Raw genomic sequence first — 23,143 nt, forward strand, 5'->3', positions numbered from 1 at the left:
CCGACTGAGCCACCCAGGCACCCCTCCACACCTTTTAATTAACAGGTGACAAAAAGGGCATATCTGGTCTGCTCAAAAAATACCATAGAACAGCAACTGGAAATAAATGATTTTTCCCTATTTAGGATCAACTTAATAAACTGTGGTAAATTAGCTGAACTGAAGCTTTCAGGTTTGGCCAATTTATCTATATATACATATGTACCAACATATTCTCAAATAAGACATCTAAATTATTAGATAAATATTCCTTTTATAGTAACTCCACACCTCTGTCCATTTTGTATACAGGTCACCTACACTAATTTATGACATTCTTCATACTCTTGAGACTCTCCATAGGGGTTCACTAATGACAGTCCAGGTGTGAGGAATAAAACTTGGTTTCCCTGCTATCTGACTCTATGCAATTGTTATAATTCCCTTGGCTCAGATTCAAGTTGTCATTGTTATATGAGATGAGACTGGAAAGGCAATATACAGCCGTCTCATTCCGCTGAGGATTTCAAAGCATTTTCATCATAGAAGGAGCTCTAATGGAAATCATGGTCCATCCTTAAAAGACTTGAGTGAAAAATTTTAAAAAGTAAAAGATCTTTTTCCTAATCTCTTAGGGTAATAAAGCTTGGTCACAGCCAATCCCACCCAAATCCCAGTTTGCTAGAACTCCACTAGTTTTCTGGCAGATTTGATCATTATTTCTAGAATGTAGTTTGTGTGAAATAAATTTTCTGCCAGCTTTGATCATTATTTCTAGAATGCAGTTTGTATGAAAGAAATCATTCATATATTTTTAAACTAGGTATTGATTTGAAGGTTTTTAATAGTCTGCAATTAAGGGAAAAATTTGACATCTTTGAATGGTTTTCTCCAATACCAATTATTCATAGTTGTACAGTGAAATTGGAATCACTGATTGAATAGTTTTTCCTGTATGTCATCTGTTGATACTGAGAAATTCCTTTCTAATGTTCTAATGTTCTAATTCTGTCCTTCATTTATGACAATTAAGGAAGCTGTTAATCATTTAGACAAATCAGCTCACTATTGCTGCCCACAATGAATCCATGCAAGGGTTTTGGAGCTAGAGGAAACTGGAAAACTGGATTACATTTCAATTCTACCACTTAATAATTATGTGACCTAAGCAAATTACCTCTATTCTCTAAATCTCATAAAAATGGAGATTGTAATAGTCATCTCATAAGTTATTATGAGAATAAAATATTAAATGTTCAGCAGAGTGCGTGGCACTTTTAAGCATTCAAAAGGTGATGTTATTATTCTTATAACTTTTCTTTGGTGAATTATTTTATAATAAATGATGGCAATCTTTCATATCTTTCAAAACCATCATAAAAATTTAGCTCTCATACCAACATGCACTTATGAAATTGGGGAAAAATATAAAGCCCAATTGGATAGGATAATCTTCTGAAGTGAGTAATTTTACACACTGCTGATGAAAGTACATGTGGGTATGTTCTTTCTGAAAATTTGGCAAAATATGTCAAAAATCTTAAATATATTCACATTGTTCAGGTCAGTGTTTCCTTCCCACTTACCCTAAGGTTTTAGTCATAAAGATATTCACTGAAGAGTAAATATAATACCAAAAGTTAGAATCAACTTATATATTCACTAGTTATGAATTATGGCTCAAAGATAGGTATAAAAGAAGTACAACTAAAATTCTAGACATTTTATCTAAAAAAACCTAAAAAGACTTTGAAAGACTAGAGAAAAAGTAAACTGTCTCAGGACCTGAAAAAGACATGGCAGTGAGTTACCTGGGTTTTCCTTTTGCTGGGGAAATAGTAACCTATAAGTACCAATAGGCACAAGCAAACAAAGAGGCCCAAGGAAGAGCCACTTCTCTCTAACCAAAGTACTAGGAAAAGAATAGACTAGTGAGATAGAAAACTTTTAGATAATAACCACCCCTTCTCGATCCATCTAGTCCTGAGGGAGAGGGGTGGTTTGTTACTGCTTCCTACCTGGCCTCTACCAATACCACTAAGTGGGGGTGGTGGTCCACATAGCCCAGTGGAGGCCATGTAGACTGATACTCCTACTTTCTGGTAACAAGGCACCCCTCTACCACAGCAGTGTCAGTGGAGACACCAAGTAGGGAATAGTAATGAGACACCCCTTTCCCTCAGGCCAGGGTGATGCCACTGGTAGCCTAGTGGGAAGGCTGACTCCTTTGACTACCTATCAGTCATAAGACTCTCCCTCAGCCCTTCTGGGTATCAACAGAGACCAGGTGGAGTATCTAGACTTCCACAATTACCTGCAAGTAAGGGAGTAGCTTCCCACCCTCTTCTCCTCTGGAATGGTGTCAGATAAAGTCTTCTGAGCCAGCAGAATTAAGTAAGACCCAGATTCTCAAAACATAATACTCTAGGGGAGCCTGGGTGGCTCAGTCAGTTAAGTCTCTGACTCTTGGTTTTGGTCAGGTCATGATCTCATGGTTCATGGGTTTGAGCCCTGCATTGGACTACGCACACTGGTAGTGTGAAGCCTGCTTGGGATTCTCTCTTTCTCTCCATCTCTCTCAAAATAAATGCCCTCTCTCTGCTCTCTCTCTCTCTCAAAATAAATAAATAAACTTTAAAAATGCTCTAAATGTCTAGGAAATAATCAAAAGTCACTTGTCATACCAAGAAGAAGGAAAATCTCAACTTGAATCAGAAAACAAACAACAGATGCCCAACACTGAGGAAACAGATGTTGGAATTACCTGACAAGGATTTTATGGCAGCCATCATAAAAATACTTCAACAAGCTGAACATGCTTGAAACAAATGAAAACAATAGAAAAAAATTTTGATATCAATTAGAACTAAATGGAAATTTTAGAACTGAAAAATACAATAACTAAAAAATGAAAAGAAAAACTCAGTAGATAAGTTCGACAGAAGAATGGAGAACACAGAGAAAATAAACAGCACACTTGAAGACAGCATAATGGAAATAAACCAATTTGAGAAACAGACTGAAAAGAAAAATGAACAGAGCCTCAGGGAACTGTGGGACTGCAAGTAAGGATCTAACGTTTATGTCATTGAAGTCTCAGAAGGAGAAGAGAAAGAGGGAGGGCTGAAAAAGTAGTTTTTAGACAACTGCTGAAAACGCCCCCATTTGGTGAAATACAGACATTTTCAAGAAACTGAGCAAATTCCATATAGAAACTCAAAGAATTCCACAATAAGACACATCATAGTCAAACTTCTGAAAACCAAACACATAAAAAAATTCTTTACAGCAGCAAGAGACAATGACACCTTACCTATCAGGGAAAAACAATGCAAATTACAGGGAATTTCTCAACCAAAACTATTAAGGCCTGTAGAAAGTGGCATAACATTTTCCAAGTGCTGAAAGAAAAGAGCAGTAGACCTAGAATTTTATATCCAGCAAAAATATCCTTCAGTAATGAAGAGGAAATCAAGATATTAGAAAGAAGAAGGAAAACAAAAAGAATTTATTACCAACAGACTTGCTTCAAAAAATGACTAAAGAAAGTTCCTGAAACAGAAAGTAAATAATAAAAAAGGAATCCTGAAACATCAAGAGGGAAGGATGATCAACTAAATAGTAAAACTGTGATAAATATAATAGACTTTTTTTATTGGTTTTTCTAAATTGTGGTTGACTATTGAAGCTAAAATGAGAACATTGATTTGTTTAAAAAAAAAGTGTAAAATGCATGTATGTAAAAGAATAGTCAGAACTCATTCTATGGGGCCAGTATTACCTTGTTACCAGAAGTAGACCAAAATATTACAAGAAAACTAGAAACCAGTATCTCTTATGAATATAGACAAAAAAAAATCCCCAACAAAACAAGCCAAATCTAGCAACATATAAACATATTAGCAAAATAAAGGAAAAAAACCATGTTATCATCTCAATAGACGCATAAAAAGCATCTGACAAAACTTTATCACCTTTTTAAAAAAAATTTTTTTTTTAGCTTTAATTTTGAGAGACAGAGCATGAATGGGGGAGGAGCAGAGAGAGAAGGAGACACAGAATCGAAAGCAGGCTGCAAGCTCTGAGCTGTCAGCACAGAGCCCGACATACCTTTTTTTTTTTTTTTTTTTAAGCAACAAACTAGGAACAGAAGGGAACTTCCTCAAACTAATCTAAGAAAAACCCACAACCAAAATCTTACTTAAATGTGCAAGACAATGCTTTCCCCCTAAAATCAGGAACAAGAGAAGAATATTCACTCTCATCACTTCTATTTAGTATTGTGCTGGAAATTCTAGACAGGGCACTTAGTCAAGAAGGAAAAAATAAATAAATAAAGGAATCCAAACTGAAGAGGAAGAAATAAAAGTATTTACAGATATATAAATTCAATGCAGTTCCCATTAAAATCCTAGGTGAATTTTTTTCTTTGCAGAAATTAACAAACTGATTTTAAAGTTCGTATGGAAATGCAAGGGACCCAGCACTGCCAAAACAATCTTGAAAAAGAACAAAGTTCTTGGAGGATTCATACTTCCTCATTTCAAAACATACTACAAAGCTACCTTAATCAAGATGGTTGGTACTGACAAAGCTAGGTGTATAGATCAATGAAACAGAAATGATACTCAATTGCTTTTTGAAAAGCTAGCCAAAACAATTCAATGGAGGGGAACAGTAGTCTTTTCAACAAATGGTACCAAACAACCAGATATCACATGCAAAAAAAAAAAAAAAAAAAGAAGTTGCACCTCTTCCCTACACTATATGCAGAAATTAACCCACAGTGGATCACAGACCTTAATGTAAGAACTAAAACTATATAACTCTTAGAAGAAAACACAGGAGTAAATATTTGTGACCTTTGGTTAAGCAAAGGCTTTTAAGATATGACACCAAAAGCACAACTGATCAAAGAAAATAAATAAATAAATAGGAATTCATCAAAATTAAAAACTTTTATGCTGTGAATAATACCATCAGGAAAGTGAAAAGACAATCTATAGAATTGGAGAACCTATTAGCATATCACATATCTAATAAAGAACTTGTATCCAGAATACACATATGTACATGTAAATGTGTGTGTGTGTGTATGGATGTATATATATATATCCATGTGTATATGGATATATATATATCCATATACACATATCTATGTGTGTGTGTGATAAAGTATAAGATAAATAACACAATTAAAAAATAAGTGAAGAATTCAAATAAATATTTCTTCAAAGAAGATATACAAAGAGCCAATAAGTACATTAAAAAATGTTCAACATCACTGGTATTTAGTGAAATGCAAATCAAAACCAGTTCCCCAGAATGATTTTATTAATTTTTTAAAGAACAGAAAATAACAAATACTGGCAAGGATGTAGAGAAACTGGAACCGTCATACATTGTTGGAGAGTATGTAAAATGGTATGCAATCAATTAGAAAAAGAGTTTGGCAGCTCCTCACAATGTTAAATATATAGTTACCATATGACCCAGCAATTTCACTCTGAGGTATATACCCAAGAGAAATGAAAACATACATCTCCACAAAAACTTACACACAAATGTTCAAAGCAGCAATAGTCATAACAGCCAAAAAGTACAAACAGTCCAAATACCCATGAACTGATATATGAATAAATAAAGCACGGTATTTCCATACAATGGAATATTATTTGACAATTAAGAGAAATGAAGTACAGATACATGCCACACATAAATGAGCTTTGAAAACATGTAAGTAAAAGAAATCAGTCATAAAAGGCCCCACATTTTATAATTCCATTTATATTAAATATCCAGAAGAGGCAAATCTAAAGAAACAGAAAGTAGATTAATGGTTTCCCAGGGCTGGAAAGCTGAAGAAGGGTTGGGGAGAAATAGGAGGAATGGACTGGTTGCTTATGGGTATGAAGTTTCTTTTGGGGGTGATGAAAATGTCCTAAAATTTATTGTGGTGGTGGTTTTCCAACTGTGAATATACTAAAAAACACTGTATTATCTACTTTAAATGGGCAAATTGTGTGGTATGTCAACTACATCTCAACAAAGTTGTTTAAACTGTCAATAACAATTAAGAACAAAAATTTTAATGATATGGGTAAATTATTATGTGCTAACATTAAGAAAAAAGCTGAAAGTAAAATTATTTATCCATATATGTCCAACTATATGTAAAGGATACAGTGCCTATTTTCTAAATTTCTTATTTTCACTTATTTGTCTATTAAAGTATTCATTTACACATTTTCTTCTATTTTTCTGTGTATTTATCTTCTGTTTCCTTAACTTGGCAATAGGAGCTCTGTGACCAAAACTCAATTTTGCATTTCTTTCTCATTTCTCACACAGTACCTGCTAAGGTAATTTGTATTTAGTGAATAATAAAAAATGTTGCTAACTTATTAGACAGCTGACTCTAGTATATTGAAATTTTAGACATAGGACTGAATACATGTGTTTAAGAATAACATTTCCATCTCCATGACATTTGAGTACGGAAATAGATCCAACAATGGTCCACTTAGAAAATATTTACTCTATTGTATTTAATTCCAACTATTTTCATTTGAACAATTTGTACCCAGTGTTAGATTGAAATAAAAGAAATTATTTGGGAATATAGATGATCTTTTATCCAATTTCATTCTTTATACTAAAGATATAATTGAGGTAATTAGGTATCAAAGTAATCAGAAAATAAAAATTTATATTGAAAGTAATCATAATGGTAACAATAACTAACATTATTGAGCATTTACTCTATGTCTCACATGACTCCAGGCACTTTATAATTTCATTAAATTATCTCCCAAATCCTAAGAGATCAGTATTATTATTATTACCTTCTTTTTACAGATAATGAAATAGAGGCCTGCAGAGTTTATGAAATTTGTCCAAGTTCACAAAGTTTATAAATAACAAAGATTCAAAGCGAGGTTTGCTTGATTCCAGAGACTGAGATTTACACTACAAAGCTGTATATCTTCAATTTACCAAGAACATGTTGTCTCTGAAAATCATACAGCTCAATCAATTCTCTCCTTTCTGGAATTAAGTTGATTAAAGATTTAAGTAAGTTGGTGAGTTATAATGACTATAAAACAAGGAGTCCTGTCTCTCCCTTTTCTCCAAATAAAAAAATGAGGTATTTTGGAGAGATGCTTTTCCTAAGTTTCATAGCTTTGGCGATTTTGGACCAGAAAAGGTAATTCCACCCCATTTCAATCCCTTAAGTAAACTTAGCCACCTTGCTGAGTGATACTAGTGCCTTCTAAAGAGTGACTTCAATATCTGCATTACAGTTCCAGAACCTCTCAAGCTCTGCTCTCTTGATGTCACCTTCCCCCACTTGTTTCTTTTTTTAAAGTTTGTAAATTTATTTTGAGAGAGAGAGAAAAAGCATGAGTGGGGGAGGGGCAGAGAGAGGTGGAGAGAGAGAATTCTAAGCAGGATTGAGCAACCCAGGTACCCCTGGTTTTTTTTGTTCGTTTGTCTGTTTTTTGCTTCTTATCAAACTCTTTCTCTTTATGAAGACTTTGGCCTGGTGACTCAACTTAGATTCTAGCACCACTGTCCTTTTGCCCACTGTGCTTTTGCCCACTGTGCTAATACTTTGATAAATGACACCTCACTTGCCTCCTACCTCTTGGATCCCTGGACCCCACTTTCATCAAACCATACACACATGTACACACACAGAGAACAGGGAAGAAGGGTCTGACAAGAGTAGGCAGGCCATGCTAATGAAAGCAGGCAACACATAATTGTCTCCAGCAATACCTTTCCAGGTCACATTTATAGAGACTTACACATTATTTAGGAGGCATTATCTCAGAAGAACCTGAGAGCATTTCCTGACCTCTGGGGTGGAAGTGCAGAGAAATCATGGAACAAAATGAACTCTTCAAAAATCTAGTAAAATTCTGCATATTTATCTTAGGGGAAAAAAGAAACCTCTAGGGAAGAAATTCTTAAACAATTCTGGGTCACTAATTTTAAGTTCCATAATGTATTTTGCAGAAGGAATAGTCCAAAAGAAGACAATTTCAAATCAATAAATTCAAACTAAGACACCAGGGAAAGGGGAAATGTGAAATAAATGAAACCAGAGGTAATAAACTTTAGGATTTGTTGACAGTGTTTGTTGAAGAAGAAAGAGGAGAAAGAGGAGAGGGAAAGAGGGCAGGCAGGCAGGCAAGAAGGAAGGGGGAGGGAAGGAAAGAAGAAGGAGGGAAAGGAGGAAGGTGGGGAGGGAAGGGAGGGAGTGAAAAATGAACTTATTCACTTTTTTGAGAAAGACATGAACTTTTTGTCAAAATATTTCAGTAACTGAAATTCCATTAATGTTTCTAGAAAACTAAAACGTTCTTTTTCTCTTTTTGCTCAATTATTGTCTCCCCACTCTGAATCTAACCTCTTCCTTCAGACTTCATCGATTAGTGTTTTCCTTCACTGTGATATTTGTCATCTGTACTTAGGGCTTTTGATTCTTCTTGCCTAAACTTCAACAGTTGCATACTGCCTGGTCCAACCCCCTAACCTCCACTACCCACTCTCTGCCTCCCAAGTGCTTAGGCCACCTCTAGCACAGCTACTATTACATCTCTCTCTTGCCCCCCAAAAATCATAAAGTCCAAATATGCCTAGCAGATAAGCCCTTCTATCGTTTGGCCTCAACCTGTGCTTCCAACTAACCTTAAATCTCGGCTCTTTGCTTCTTAATAACAAACCTTAACATTTTGATGGCAAACAAGCAGTAATGCCTACTAAGTCCCAGTCATAGGCACCTGTCTTGCTATCAGGAGAGTTGTAAAGGAAGCAGTAGAAGCAGTCCCTCCCCAGACAAACTCACAGCCTAATGAAGGCAAAATTAACTCCAGCAACAAACTTAGAGTTATAATGAAGATGCACTTGCACTTACTCAGATGATACTTTCTACAGAAGATCTGAGGAAGGGCAGAAACTACAACATATAAAGCACTTGTGAGGCAACATTAGGATCATATATACGTGAGAACTGAGTATAGGTAATACTGTTCATTAAGCTTTGTACTAAAACTGATGGGAGAAACTTCCAAATACATCTTTATTCACTTACAATCCTCTTTTATTCTGATCCACTCAAGATGACACAAATTTACCCTCTTCTTTAAGGGATAGATGTGAGTTGGCAAGAAATATAAGATTCTGATCATACTGGACCAGGTTATTGCTGCTATGAAGTTAGCCTTCATTTTCCAAGTAGGCTTTCAAAATAATGGAGACGGGTGGCAGTGAGTGGCTAGCCCATCAAGCCAACATCTCTTGATCCTTGAAAGAACTCACTCACCAAAGGCCTTGTCAGATATGTTATCTAACTAGTGGATCAAGGAAATTTACTTTCATGAACACAAACAGGCATTTTTCACAATCACGATTATTTACAGATGCAAATGCTGTGTAAAATATAGTGCCTAAACTCAGCGGTGATTTAACACTATTTCCATAATGAATGTTCAAAAGAATTAATCAAAGACCCTCCTACTGAACATGTAATAGCTTTTAATAATCTAAGGGCTTCTTCAATTATTTGAATTAAAATAAAAATTGAGGATTAAAAACTACAGGATTCTCCATAGAGTTCACAACAAACCACCAAAGAATATACTCAAAGCAAACAAATTTCATTGGTATAAACAAGACATTATATCTGATCCAAACAGTTGTAATTCAAGAACGAAAATACATGAATTCGTTCAGGATTCAAATATAGATATATGCCTGTAACATAAAGAAATTGATTATTGGTTTGACTTGTTCTTCAATGATTATGCAATAGGAAACTCCTGTGCCAATATAACTTACCCTATCCACTAAATATTAGAGTCTTCCATTTTGGAGCTAAAGCAAGAAAAAAAAAATGCTTTCTTTTTGTTTGTTTGAATTTTACATAACCCTAAACTACTTCAAAAGATTTTTTAATTTAAAAATATGTTTAAAAATTTTAAATTGTTGTCATATAGATTAAAAAATAGTTGTTTGAACCAAAGTCAAACTCACTGTGTGTGTGTAAACACAATCATTATCTCACCACATGATTTTTAATTTTTTTTTTAATTAGGTATTTTCTACCCTTGTAATGTGAGTATATTTAACAAGCTACCAAAGAAAACTATTCTTACAGCTCAAATAGATTGCAATAGTATTGAATGAATTTCATCCCTCTAAACTCTTCTGAAGAGAATGTGCAAGCATGTGGTTTTATTTACAGTTTCCCCTTCCTGCACCCATAGATCACTATGACTTAAAAGTATGGGTTCATGTTTTTTTCTGGAAGTTTCTACACATTACAAAGAGTAGCAGAGAAAACACACCAATAACGTTGCTATGGTTTTAGTGGCCATTTCTTGAGCCACTGATCACATTCTACTTGATGTCGCTATTGTGTTTAAACCCAGGCAGGTTGTGTCTTGTTCATGTTTCTATCCTCCTCAGTGCCTCACTATGCACATTGTAGATACTGATTAAATATTTGCTAAGTGACTGCCCAAATAAATGAATAACTAATAACTGCAGTTGTACTTCTATTCAGAAGAGAAAACTGGAACAAACCTACCTGTATGCCTTTACTGGATGAAATGAAAAACTGTATTCTAATGGAAGTAATTTGGATTTCACTATGACTCATCAAGGTCCTTCTCAGTTTTAACTTTACTCTCAAAATCACAAATTGAAAAGAGAAAAGTATAAGTGTGCCTCTGAAATTTCTTGGAAGTTTTTTATTATTCTGATGAAGAATAAATGACTGACACAATTTGGGGGTGTTTTCAGAATTGAAGGTCTTGGGGAGGATTGTTTTATCATTGAAATGCATTCTCTAATTCCTTCTTTACACACACACACACACACACATGCACACACACATACACACAAGTACACACCAATAAGATGTCACATCTTAAGAAATTTTGGAGTACCTCCTAATTTAAGCCTGACCCTTAAATATTGGTGATCCCTAGGGTTTTGTCTTTGGTCCATTTCTTTACTTACTCTTCATGTTCTCACTGAATGATGATGTTCACTTCCATGGTTTTAACTTCCACCTATATGCTTAGAACTTCTAAATCATTCTAACACTGACCTTGTCTTAAACTTCAAATTCCTATATCCATCTGCTTAATAACATCTATACCTGGATACTTCTTACTTTCCTAAATTCAAAACTTCAAAACCACATCTCCTCACTCTCTAACTCACACTAACAAAATTGGCTAAATCTTTTCTCTCAATTATTAGCATTTCCGTCTGTTTAGTCATAAGAAAACAAAAACCTAGAGTTTTATTCTAGACCTGGTGTCGGAAAACTACATTCCATGTACATATTTTCATAACTAAAGTTTTATTGGAACACAGCAACACCCATTCATTTATATGTGTTGATGGCTGCCCTTCTACTACAATGGCACAGTGGAGTGAGGCAGAGGCCATATGGCCCACAAAGCCTAAAATATTTGCTATTTGGCCCTTTATTTAAAGAAGTTTGCTGGCTCCTATCTTAGATCATTCCCTCTCTCAGAAGGCAAAAGCTACCTATTTTTTCTTCCTATATATTTCTCAAATTCATTCCTACCACCTCTCAAACTTAGGCTCTCACATGGATGATTGCAACAACCTCCCAACCCCCATCACTCACCTACTACCAGAATGATACATCTAAAACACACATTTCATTGTTATACTGTTGTGGAAAACTCTTCACAGGTCTCTAACATTCTTGCACATCTTGTGAGCAGAGGCATTGAAAGCTTTTATTCCAGATTATCTTTTCAAGAATATTTGTATGGCAAACATCCTTAGAAAATATAGTGTCTCCCTCTAGGAGAGAACAGATTTTTTTGCTGTACACAGTATAATAAAAATAATCTCTTCCCCCAGGGAAAGATTGGGCAAGTTTGCATACATCTTCCTTATAAAATATTGGGGAATTCTGAGCTTTGGGTCTCTTGGCTGTGATGCAAAACCACTGTTGCACAATATCCACCTGGGCCCATCTTCCTGTTGCCCCCATGGAAGGAAAACCATATGAATTTGAACCTCACCCTGTCATGAGTAACAAAATCCTTTGTCTCTGACCCAGGAGTCTTGTGTCCAAGCATTTATGAAACTCTAACAGCCTAACTTGTTAGCTTGCAAAGTGATTAAAATCTCAAACCCTTCACAGTCTGTAACACTCAGCCCCTCTCTATTTCTCTCCAATACCTATAGACTGAAGTCCAAGTGCCTTAGCCCTCAGTACTCTGAGTGGATCTGTCCCTCTACTATCCTTCTCCTCATAGTAGTTGCTCATGGTCCACAGCTGATCATAGTTCTCCAATTAGCACATCCTATTCTGTATCTTCCCATCTTTCTCACCTTGTCCCTTCTGCTTGAATTGCCTGCTAGTCTCCCCAACCAGAGTTCTTCTTTTCCCCTTTCTCACCTCAGACTTTTTTTAGCCTGAAACCTCCTTTTCATACCATAAACACAGTGCAGGCATTATCCCCATTTGACAGCATCCATTCCTAGGTTAAATTCAGATTCCTTCTTGTGGGTTTCCAGAGCACCCTGAGAACTACTCAATCAGCCCTTACCATATTTGTGGAAGTGTCCATCTGTGTGTCTGTCTCACCCGTAAGACCCAGAGTTACTTGAATAAAGAGACAGTATCTTCTTCATCTTGGTATCCCCAGCACCTCATTTGATGCTAGTACCTGTGAATGCTCAGTAAATATTTGTTGAACTGATAAGAACTGAAATAAACTAAACTGATTTTATTAACTCTAATGCCCTTACTTCTCACTCAAAGAAAAAAAAATAATCCTTTTCATTTGTATTCTTAAACTGGGAAAATTGGTTTCCTGCTTCCTTTTTAAATGCTATTCTCCTTTTTAGAATATGACTCATTAAGACTTAAGTTCTTCCAGGAGAGGTAAGAATTTAATAAAACATTCTATAGAGGTTTGATATTTCTCTAAATCTAGTTTTATTCCCCAAACCATATTGGATTAGTCAAATGATTCTTGATATAAGTAACTGAAAAGAAAAGCAGCCCAATTCTTTAACACTAAGCACTTGAGGATTGTACTGAATAATGCCAGAGAATATAGGCCATGTGAATAGACTCAGCATTGCCTGAGTACTCTGTCTCCTGGGAAAACCCCCTGATTAGGGCACTGAATTATCAGCTCTAAAGGAAGTGTTTTCTAGTCTTTAGTTAACCAGGTGAGACAATGTGTCACACTGGTGCAGGAGGTGGGAAGGATGTCATCATTCTATTGTTCAGGACCATCTCGCATAAAGTGTGTGGTGAGAAATTCATCTTTTGGAAAGCACACAGAGCACTCTGACACCAGGCCTTTTAGAACATCCCCAAGCACTTAAAAGTTTACAAATGGTGGAGACTGCTTACCATTCCCTTGATTGCCCTGGGGAAGGATTTATGCTTTTAAAAACTGAAGAAGAAAGGAAAAGAAAAAAGAAGAGTGGGGAGGAGAAGAAACCATTGTTAGCATCCTAGGTTTTTAAAGGCTTCCTTATACGGTTCTCACTGATGCACATAAAATAATTCCAGGCAATGTAGTTTCTCACCTAGAGGCTAGTATTGATATATTGAGGCTTCCAGATAATTCTTACAAACCCAAATGAACCCATCCATCCACAATGCGGTAGGTAGACAAAACACTCACCGCACCATGCATTCCAATTAAGGAATTCTGTATCTAATGAAACTTGGCTAAAATATCTTTGAATATTTTATTGGGTACAGTATTTACACACTCTAGGGAAAAATCTTTTCTTACAGCTTCCCACTGACTTTTCTGAATAATATAATCGCTGGTCCCTGTGAACCTAGATTAAGAAATTTAACCTGACAATTCAATCAGTCCTACAACTGCTGTCATTAAAATACTAATTCTTTAAAAATTTGGTGGTAGAGGGGCGCCGGGTGGCTCACTTGGTTAAACACCTAACTTTGGCTCAGGTCATGATCTCACGGTTCATGAGTTGGAGCCCCACATCAGGCTCTCTGCTGTCTGCACAGAGCCTGCTTCAGATCCTCTGTTTCCCTCTCTCTCTACCCTCCCCTGCTCTCTCTCTCTCCCAAAAATAAAAAATAAAAATAAAATAAATAAAAACTTGGTGGTGGAAAAGGGACATGGTCTGCCTTCACCTCAAGCTACATTACAAAACCAAAAATATGCCCCCTCCCTAGTTAAAAGGCAGGGCTCTAGCCTAAGTATAAATCCATATTGCATCAGGACAACCCTTCACAACAACTAGCTTGTCCTTTTCTGAATCCTTTGCTTACTACCAATGGTAAGTGTAATGCATCAAATTACTTAAATATAATCCACCAAAGTATTAATGAATTAATGACCTAAGACATATATATTTTGACTTCATATAAGTGGGAATGATTTCAGGATTTGAAATATCTTGTTGAAACATTTGGCTATAAAAATAACAGATATATTTAGTATAAGAACCTATTTCTTATCATCTTACTAATACTTTGATATTGGAGAAAAAGTCTGAAAATTCCTAGTCTTTTTTGCTTTCTTATAAAATCTATGGTTAGTATGTCTTTTTTAAGACAGCAGGAAAAAAAACTTTAAATAAGCTATGGCAAAATTAAGTTTATTGTTTATTTTAAAAGACATCGGTAGTGACATTTACATATATGCAAGATGTTTTTGTCTATTTCCTAAAATAAAAATTTTATGAAAGAAAAAGTTCAGGATTTTGAGAACTAATCAATGCACTTAAAATGCTAAGCATAACAGATGCTCGGTAGGGAAATATGTTCAAAATAGCTAGAAAGTAGCTCTCCAATAATGTTGACAATGCAAGATTATTGCAATATTTGCAAAAGAGAATTGCAACAAAAGAAGACCTGCGTATTTAATTCATTAGCTTTAATTTCTCCCTGAATATCAAGGGATTAAATTCATTTGCATCAGGCTTTGGTGTTAATCCGAAGAATTTATTAGCTCCTCTCCAGCATTGTTTTAACAGTACTTACTGTTTTCTTTCTAGATGTTCTGAGATTTTAACCTCATAGGTTCCAGGAAGTTTCAGCAGAATATCAAGGTAAAATCACCATTCTTTCAGGCTTGGACTCCTGGGGCAGCTACAGCCAGGTTTGTTGTGGGTTGTCCCAGGCAGCAGCTGTGCTGTTACAAGGGAATGTTCTCCATTTAACTGGGCATGGTCTACTGCATTAGTTATATGAGTAAATAACAGGCAAGGGTGTATTGTATGAAAGTTTGTGCTTGACTGGCTCAAGTATGTTTATTATAATAGATTTTAAAATATTCAGATGACATATGCTTACAAAAGCATGGTGGTAATTATAAAATCTATGGTCTATTGTGCCGATCACTACTTATCTTCCTGACTACCATCTTTGTTCTAAGAAGGATGACCATTTTAAGATAAAAGTTCCAGGTCTGTAGGATGCATGATGTGAAAAATTGTTTTCATGATTGTTTATCAATTCTACTCTCTTAGAGACACTAATTTTCTGACTCATCACAGCTTTTTATTTTTCCCTTTAAAAGAGTTCTACCATATTGTACATTAAGCTTTCATTATGTTGATGTTTTTCACAGTTTTATTTTACATTTAACTTCCTATCATTGTTGTATCCTTGAGTTGTTGGTTTGCATGACAGCATTTACTCCAGTACAGATAAGAAGCACATGCATTTCAGCACTCCTGAGAAGTAAGGTTTTAATGACAATGGTAATTCTAAAGCAAGGATTTCAAAACTTACAAATGACCTAATGGCACTAGAAAAATATTCTATTTATAGCCCATGCTGCATATATAACAATTTGGTATTTATTTCTCTTTCTTATGACAAGGAAATGAGCCCCTTGTTTATTATAAGAAAAACAGTAGCTGCCTATAATTAAAGACCATATTTCTTGATTCAAACCTGAACATCGAAATTGATAACTCTTAAATAAAAAATTCCAGCTACTGCCTACCCTTTAAAAAAATTTCTTCACATAAGTGGCATGATTTAAGATTGGCTCATTCCTGTCCAGTTTGCTTGCAATATTCAAAAGCAGCAATAATATTTGCTTTCTTAATGCAAAGGACTGCATCCAGGTATTGTCCTCAAAATCATCAAATCTGTTTATGCAGATTTATCTGTCTAGGTTCTTGCCTCTAAATGCATTTGAATCAGAGCTACTCATAGTACTGACATATTTTATGTTTGCAGATTAGATTACTCTGCTGTGCTGTTAAAAATTCATCTTCAGTAAAATGAGATAGGATGATTTCTAATCTTTTATGTTCAAACTTTCTATGTTGTTGAATTCTCCAAGGAAATGGGAATCATTTCCTATGGTAGTATTTTTTATGGTTTACAAGCCTCAAAATGTGGAGTTCTTTCTTAATCATTTCTGCAGTAATGACTGAGGCCTTTTGCTGTCATTTACATAGGAAATGTAGTTGGTATTGGGACCCAAGAGAGCACAAGTTGAGACAAGTACAAACAAATTGAAAGAGAAATACTAGCAATGTCCTAAGAAGCAGAAACTGTTTAATTCTCTGTTGTTATTAAATTAAAAGTGATATGAACTAATGAAAGCAGCAAATCTAGTTGCAACGTGAATATGGGATTAAAAACATACAAAGGGGAAAATAAGAAGTCCTTCCATCAAGGTTGCAATATGATGAGATATCACCATTTTCAGAAGCTGAACTTCCAAAGAAACACACAGTCCCACTGGTGTTTTCACAGAAAGTTGTTTTGGGAAAGAAGGAAAAAGAAAACTGTCAATATTCTAGCAATAACTGAGGTTCCTGTGTTATGTACACAGGAGATTCAACTGAACAGGAGGATGAATGAGAGAATAGAGGTTTTCATATCTATATATACATACATTAGCTTAAAAAATTAACAGATTCACTATCCAGTTTTTTGTATTATTTTCATAGTTTTATTATAAATATAAATACATATGAGATATATTCTCCCAGATGTACACCAAATTCTTCGTGGTGACTACTTCTGGGAAATGACATTGTGGAGTGAGAAATGGTGGAGAACCTCCACTTTTTAATTTGTAGAATTCAGTATTATTTTTTTCTGTGCATGTATTTCATGCAGTAAAATGTATATCTCTTTCCCTTGAAATTCATAAATAGAAGCTATCATATATCCTGGAGTTAAAAAACAAAAACAAACCTATCCTGGCCATCCATACTAAGAATTAATTTGTGCTGAGCTAAACCCTTGTGACAAGTTTAATAACTAAGACTTCTCAACTTTAGTTATTTAGTGGCTATTTTCTCTAGAACAAATTATTTTAAAGTGCAATTCCAACGTAATATGGGCAGGCAGTATATTGTTTCTAATGTTACTGCCCTTTTTTATTAATAAAAATGCAGCCCAGCATTAAACTTAATCACTGCCTGCCAGGGGATACATAATCACAATACAGGATTTACCAATTTCCCCAAGAGCTTGATATAGGCAGGCTGGCTCAGGGATTTCTTTCACTTGCCATGTTTGCATTTCCTGTAGGATACAAGTGATAGAAAATACACATATGTGACACAGAGTCTAAAGGACTCACAGTTCATAATATTCCGGTTATAGGGTGAGCCAGAGATTAAGCTGCTGTAAGCAGTGGCTTCTATTTTGACACTCCCTCCTAAATCCTGTCACCTCTCAAAAATAATCATCACGTCTTCTGTTTTGATGCCAGCCATAGCCCTGGTCATTTCATATACATCTCATATAAACTATATCTAAAATGTAATTCACTGGACTCTCATCCTTTGTGAAATGTTGCAGGTAGGATTTTCCAGGAAATAGATTCTAAAACAGAAGTTTGCACACAGGATGTTACAGGATGTGTTCATGGGGGTCAACATCTATACAAATGTGAAGGAAGTCAGATTGCACAGAGAAAGAATCGGGCTGCATGGGAGTTCCAACAGAGGCTCATTCAATCTTATGGTGACCTCTGCAACTAGAATGGCCATGTAAAATTGTCCCAAGTTAGAGCAAGGTTAGACATTAGTCTCCTGAGTAGACTAGTCTTTAGATGCAGGCAGGGGCAGTACATTGGGAAAAATGGCTCTTTTCAGCCCAGCACTGTCACCAGAGAAGGGATACTCAGCTGTAAGAAGTCTGCCATCATACTCCCAACAGCTGGAGGAGTTAGTGCTTCCATCCAGAAGGGTGGAGCTGAGCAATGCTCCACAGGGGCCAGCACGTTAAATATACCAACCTCTTTCTAAAAGAGCAGTTGGCACTTACCAGAATAAATCATTTAACTGAGACTCTTCTGTTTGGTTCATTTGTACATTCTTTTTTTCTTTTTAATGTTTGTTTATTTTTGAGAGAGAGAGAATGTGAGCGGGGGAGGGCAGATAGAGAGGGAGACACAGAATCTGAAGCAGGATCCAGGCTCTGAGCTGTCAGCACAGAGCTAGATGAGGGGCTCGAACTCACGAACTACAAGATCATGACCTGAGACAAAGTTGGATGCTTAACCAACTGAGCCACCCAGACATCCCCTTTTGTACACTCTTAATATGGACCATACATAAACATTCTCTAGTTTATTTATTCATTAATTCATTCAGTTTGTTTCAATCCAATAACTAGGTGTTGAGTACCTACAATATGCCAAGGATTTCTTAGCTCTGGTGATACAGAAATGGATATGGCATAGTTCAGAAGAATGATCGTCATGTTATAAAATATTTATTGAATTTTTACCACGTGCCAGGTTCTGTGAATTTCATTTAATTCTCTAACAACCTTGTAAATTACATTCTATTTTTATCCCCATTTTTCAGTTGGGAGGACTCATGATTAGGGGGGTTTAGTAATTGTTCCAAGGTCATTCTGCTAATATGGTTTGGAAGAGGGTTTAAACCCCAATAGAATAACTTCAGAACTGGAGCTCCTAACCACCAAGCCTGGAAAGTTGGAGAAAACATCCTGAAGGATGTAATACTGAGAGCAATTTGGGTGATGATTAGGATTATCAAGGTTAAACTGCATTCTCGGCAGAGAGCTACCACTAACAAAACAAAGAAGTGAAGTGGAACCACAAGCAGTCCAAGATTACTAGAGCATAAAAGTGCAAGGCAGGGAGTGGCAGGAGGTGAAATGGAGGTGGAGATAGGGGCCAGGTCACAGTGAGCCTACTATGCCATGCTAAAGCTTAATCCTGAAGGACAGGAAACCATCCAAGGGTTTAAAATAAGGAAAAAGAAAGTATAGAATTTGTGCCTCAAAAGATTTCTCGCTTTGGTGGAGGATTCAGGGTGCAGTGACATGCTGAAGACATGTGAATTAGTTGTGGAGGAACTGGCTGGGCAGTTGGATATTTGAACCTGAAGTGCAGATGAGGGTGAGGGCTAGATATAGTTTAGTGACTTATCAGAATGTGAGTAGTAATTAAAACCATAGGGTTAATATGATATTATGGAAGTTTTCTACATTGAGTGTTGAAAATAAGAACAGGAGACTGAGTACCAAATCTTATGGAACGGTAAGCAGAGAAGAGTTTACAAAGGGCTGGAGACAGGGGAAGTGCCCAGTATCAGTGAGAGAGAGACAGCAAGAACCTTACAAGAGCTTTGCAATGAAAAGAATAGTCCCCAGTGCCAAAGGCATACGATAAATCCGATAATTTTAGTGCTGGAAAGTGCTATTGGGGTTTGGCAATATGTGAGCCATTGGTGACTTTGCCAAGAGCACCTCTTGGAAGTGAAGAGGGTAGGAGCCTTATTGCCCTGAGTTGGCAAGGTGAATGGGAAATAAAAGGGTGGAACTTAACGTGGTGTTGATAATTCATTCAATAAGGTAGAAAGGAAATGAACACAAAATGGGGACCCAATGTCAGAGGGACATTGCTTTAAAAAAAAATCCCTACACTCAGAGAAATACAAATCAAAACCACAATGAGATACCACTTCATACCTGTCACAATAGCTAAAATTAACAACAAGTGTTAGTGATGATGCAGAAAAATTGTTAGTGGGAATGCAAACTGGTGCAGCCACTCTGGAAAACAGTATGGAGTTTCCTCAAAAAGTTAAAAATATAACTACCTTAGATCCAGCGATTGCACTACTAGGTATTTACCTAAAGGATACAAATATACAGATTTGAATGGGTACATGTACCTCAATGCTTGTAGCAGCATTAACAATACCAAAGTACAGAAAGAGCCCAAGTGTCTACCGACTGATGAATGCATAAAGAAGATATAGTATACATACACAATGGAATATTATTTGGCCATCAAAAGAAATGAAATCTTGCGATTTTCAATGAATTAGATGGAGCTAGAGTGCATTATGCTAGGCAAAATAAGTCAGGCAGGGAAGGAAAATACCATATAATTTCAGTCTTATGTGGAATTTAAGAAACAAAACAGATGAACATATGGGAAGGGGGAATAAAGAGAGAGGGAAACAAACCATAAGAGACTCTTTATGATAGAGAACAAATTGAGGGTTGCTGGAGGGGAGTTGGGTGGGGGGAATGGGCTAAATGGGTGATGGGCATTACGGAGGACACTTGTGTTGAACACTGGGTGTTATATGTAAGTGATGAATCACTAAATTCTACTCCTGAAAACAATATTATACAATATGTTAAGTAGCCAGAATTTAAGTAAAAATTTGAAAAAAATAAAATTAATCAATCAATCAATCCCTAGACAACTAATATATATCAGATGCTAGGAAGACAGAAATGACTGAGATCTCATCCCTCCCTTCAAGGGATTCATAATTTAGTTCAGGAGATAGAAACACAAACAGCTACAGTAAAATGTGATGACAGTGGAAACAGCAGTACGATAAGAGAATAGCAGGAAGAGGCAAAAGGCCCTGAATTTACTTAGACTTCAAGGAAGTAAGTGAATTAGCCGAAGATCAACAGATGATCGGCAGAAAATTGAACAGCTGTGGAACAGCATGGAGGAGGAGTGTAAAAGACGGGCATCATTTATTGAAATGAATGTTCAGTGTAGATGAGTGCAAGACACTGGTGGAAGCAAGAGATGATGCTAGAAAGGTAAAACTGAGTTCAAATCACAACACACTTTGTTTACCACATTAAAGAGTTGGGCTTATTCTGCTAAGCGATTGAGGAGCTTACTGAAGAGCTTTAAGCAGACCAAGTAATATGAAATATTGTTTTAAAAGCTGGTAAGAGAGAAGAGGGTGGCTTTGGAGGAAGCAACTCAAGAGTTAGGAAGACCAGTTATGAGACCACCGTCATTTATGATGAGGGAGTGACTAATATAGCAAGGATGGTAATGAAGAGGAGGGACAGATTTGAAAAAAAAAAAAAGAAATAGAATTAATACAATATGATTATGCTGATTTGGGGCAAGAGAAGGAAAGGAACAACAAAAAGATCATTCCAGATTTCTGAATTGGTGGCTGGATAGATGTCACTAGAATTAACTGAAACAGGGATGCCTATGTCACCCATTGGGTGGCTCAGTCGGATGAGCAAGTAACTCTTGATTTCAGCTCAGGTCATGATCTTACAGTCATTGGATAGAGCCCTACATCAGGTTCTGTGCTGAAAGCTCAGAGCCTGCTTGGGATTCTCTCTCTCCCTCTCACTCTTCCCCTCCTCCCTTCACATGCACATTCTCTCTATATATATCAAAAGAACACAAATAAATATTTGTTTTAGACCCTCGAGAAAGTTAGGATAGAAGGAACACACTTAAACATCATGAAAGCCATTTATGAAAAGCCCACAGCTAATATCATCCTCAATGGGGAAAAACTGAGAGCTTTCACCCTGAGAGCAGGAACACAACAGGGATATCCACTCTCACCACTGTTGTTTAGCACAGTGTTGGAAGTGCTAGCATCAGCAATCAGACAACAGAAGGAAATCAAAGGCATCAAAATTGGCAAAGATGAAGTCAAGTTTTCACTTTTTGCAGATGACATGACACTATACATGGAAAACCCGATAGACTCCACCAAAAGTCTGCTAGAACTGATACATGAATTCAGCAAAGTCACAGGATTCAAAATCAAAGTACAGAAATCGGTTGCATTTTTATACACCAATAATGACGCAACAGAAACACAAATAAAGAAACTGATCCCATTCACAATTGCACCAAGAATCATAAAATACCTCAGAATAAACCTAACCAAAGATGTAAAAGATTTGTATGCTGAAAACTATAGAAAGCTTATGAAGGAAATTGAAAAAGATACAAAGAAATAGAAAAATATTCCATGATCATGGATTGGAAGAATAAATATTGTTAAAATGTCAATACTACCCAAAGCAAGCTACACATTCAATGCAATCCCAATCAAAATTGCACCAGCATTCTTCTTGAAACTAGAACAAGCAATCCTAAAATTTGTATGGAACCACAAAAGATCCCAAATAGCCAAAGTAATACTGAAGAAGAAAACCAAGTGGGAGGCATCATAATCCCAGACTTTAGCCTCTACCACAAAGCTATAATCATCAAAGCAGTATGACATTGGCACAAAAACAGACACATAGACCAATGGAATAGAACAGAGACTCCAGAATTGGACACACAAATGTATGGCCAACTAATCTTTGACAAAGCTGGAAAACTGACAGTCTCTTTAACAAATGGTGCTGGGATAACTGGACAGCAACATGCAGAAGGTTGAAACTAGGCCACGTTCTTACACCATGCACAAAAATAAACTTAAAATGGATGAAGGAACTGAATGTGAGACAGGAAACCATCAAAACCCTAGAAGAGAAAGCAGGAAAAAACCTCTCTGACCTCAGCTGCAGCAATTTCTTACTTGACACATCTCCAAAGGCAAGGGAATTAAAAGCAAAAATGAACTATTGGGACCTCATGAAGATAAAAAGCTTCTGCACTGCAAAGGAAACAGTCAACAATACTAAAAGGCAACTGATGGAATGGGAAAAGATATTTGCAAATGACATATTGGATAAAGGGCTAGTATCCAAAATCTATAAAGAACTCATCAAACTCCATACCCAAAAAAACAAATAATCCAGTGAAGAAATGGGCAGAAGACATGAATAGACACTTTTCTAAAGAAGACATTCAGATGGCCAACAAGCACATGAAAAGATGCTCAACGTCACTCCTCATCAGGT

At 36.2% G+C, this 23,143-nt stretch overlaps 1 protein-coding gene across 10 annotated transcripts in view; it reads right to left on the reverse strand.

Moving 5' to 3' along the window:
- Window positions 1-23,143, reverse strand: part of LMNTD1 (lamin tail domain containing 1) — a 448,355-nt gene that overhangs the window by 366,335 nt on the left and 58,877 nt on the right. Inside the window, exon 1 of one of the 10 annotated variants that reach the window (XM_049627195.1) lies at window positions 15,023-15,448. The exons of the other annotated variants lie outside the window; for them this stretch is intronic. The gene's annotated coding sequence lies outside the window, so the exon portion shown is untranslated. Of the gene's footprint in view, window positions 1-15,022; window positions 15,449-23,143 lie in introns of those variants that run through there. 10 annotated transcript variants of the gene reach the window in all.

Source organism: Panthera uncia, chromosome B4, assembly GCF_023721935.1.
Source record: "Panthera uncia isolate 11264 chromosome B4, Puncia_PCG_1.0, whole genome shotgun sequence".
NCBI classification, from domain to species: Eukaryota; Metazoa; Chordata; class Mammalia; order Carnivora; family Felidae; genus Panthera; species Panthera uncia.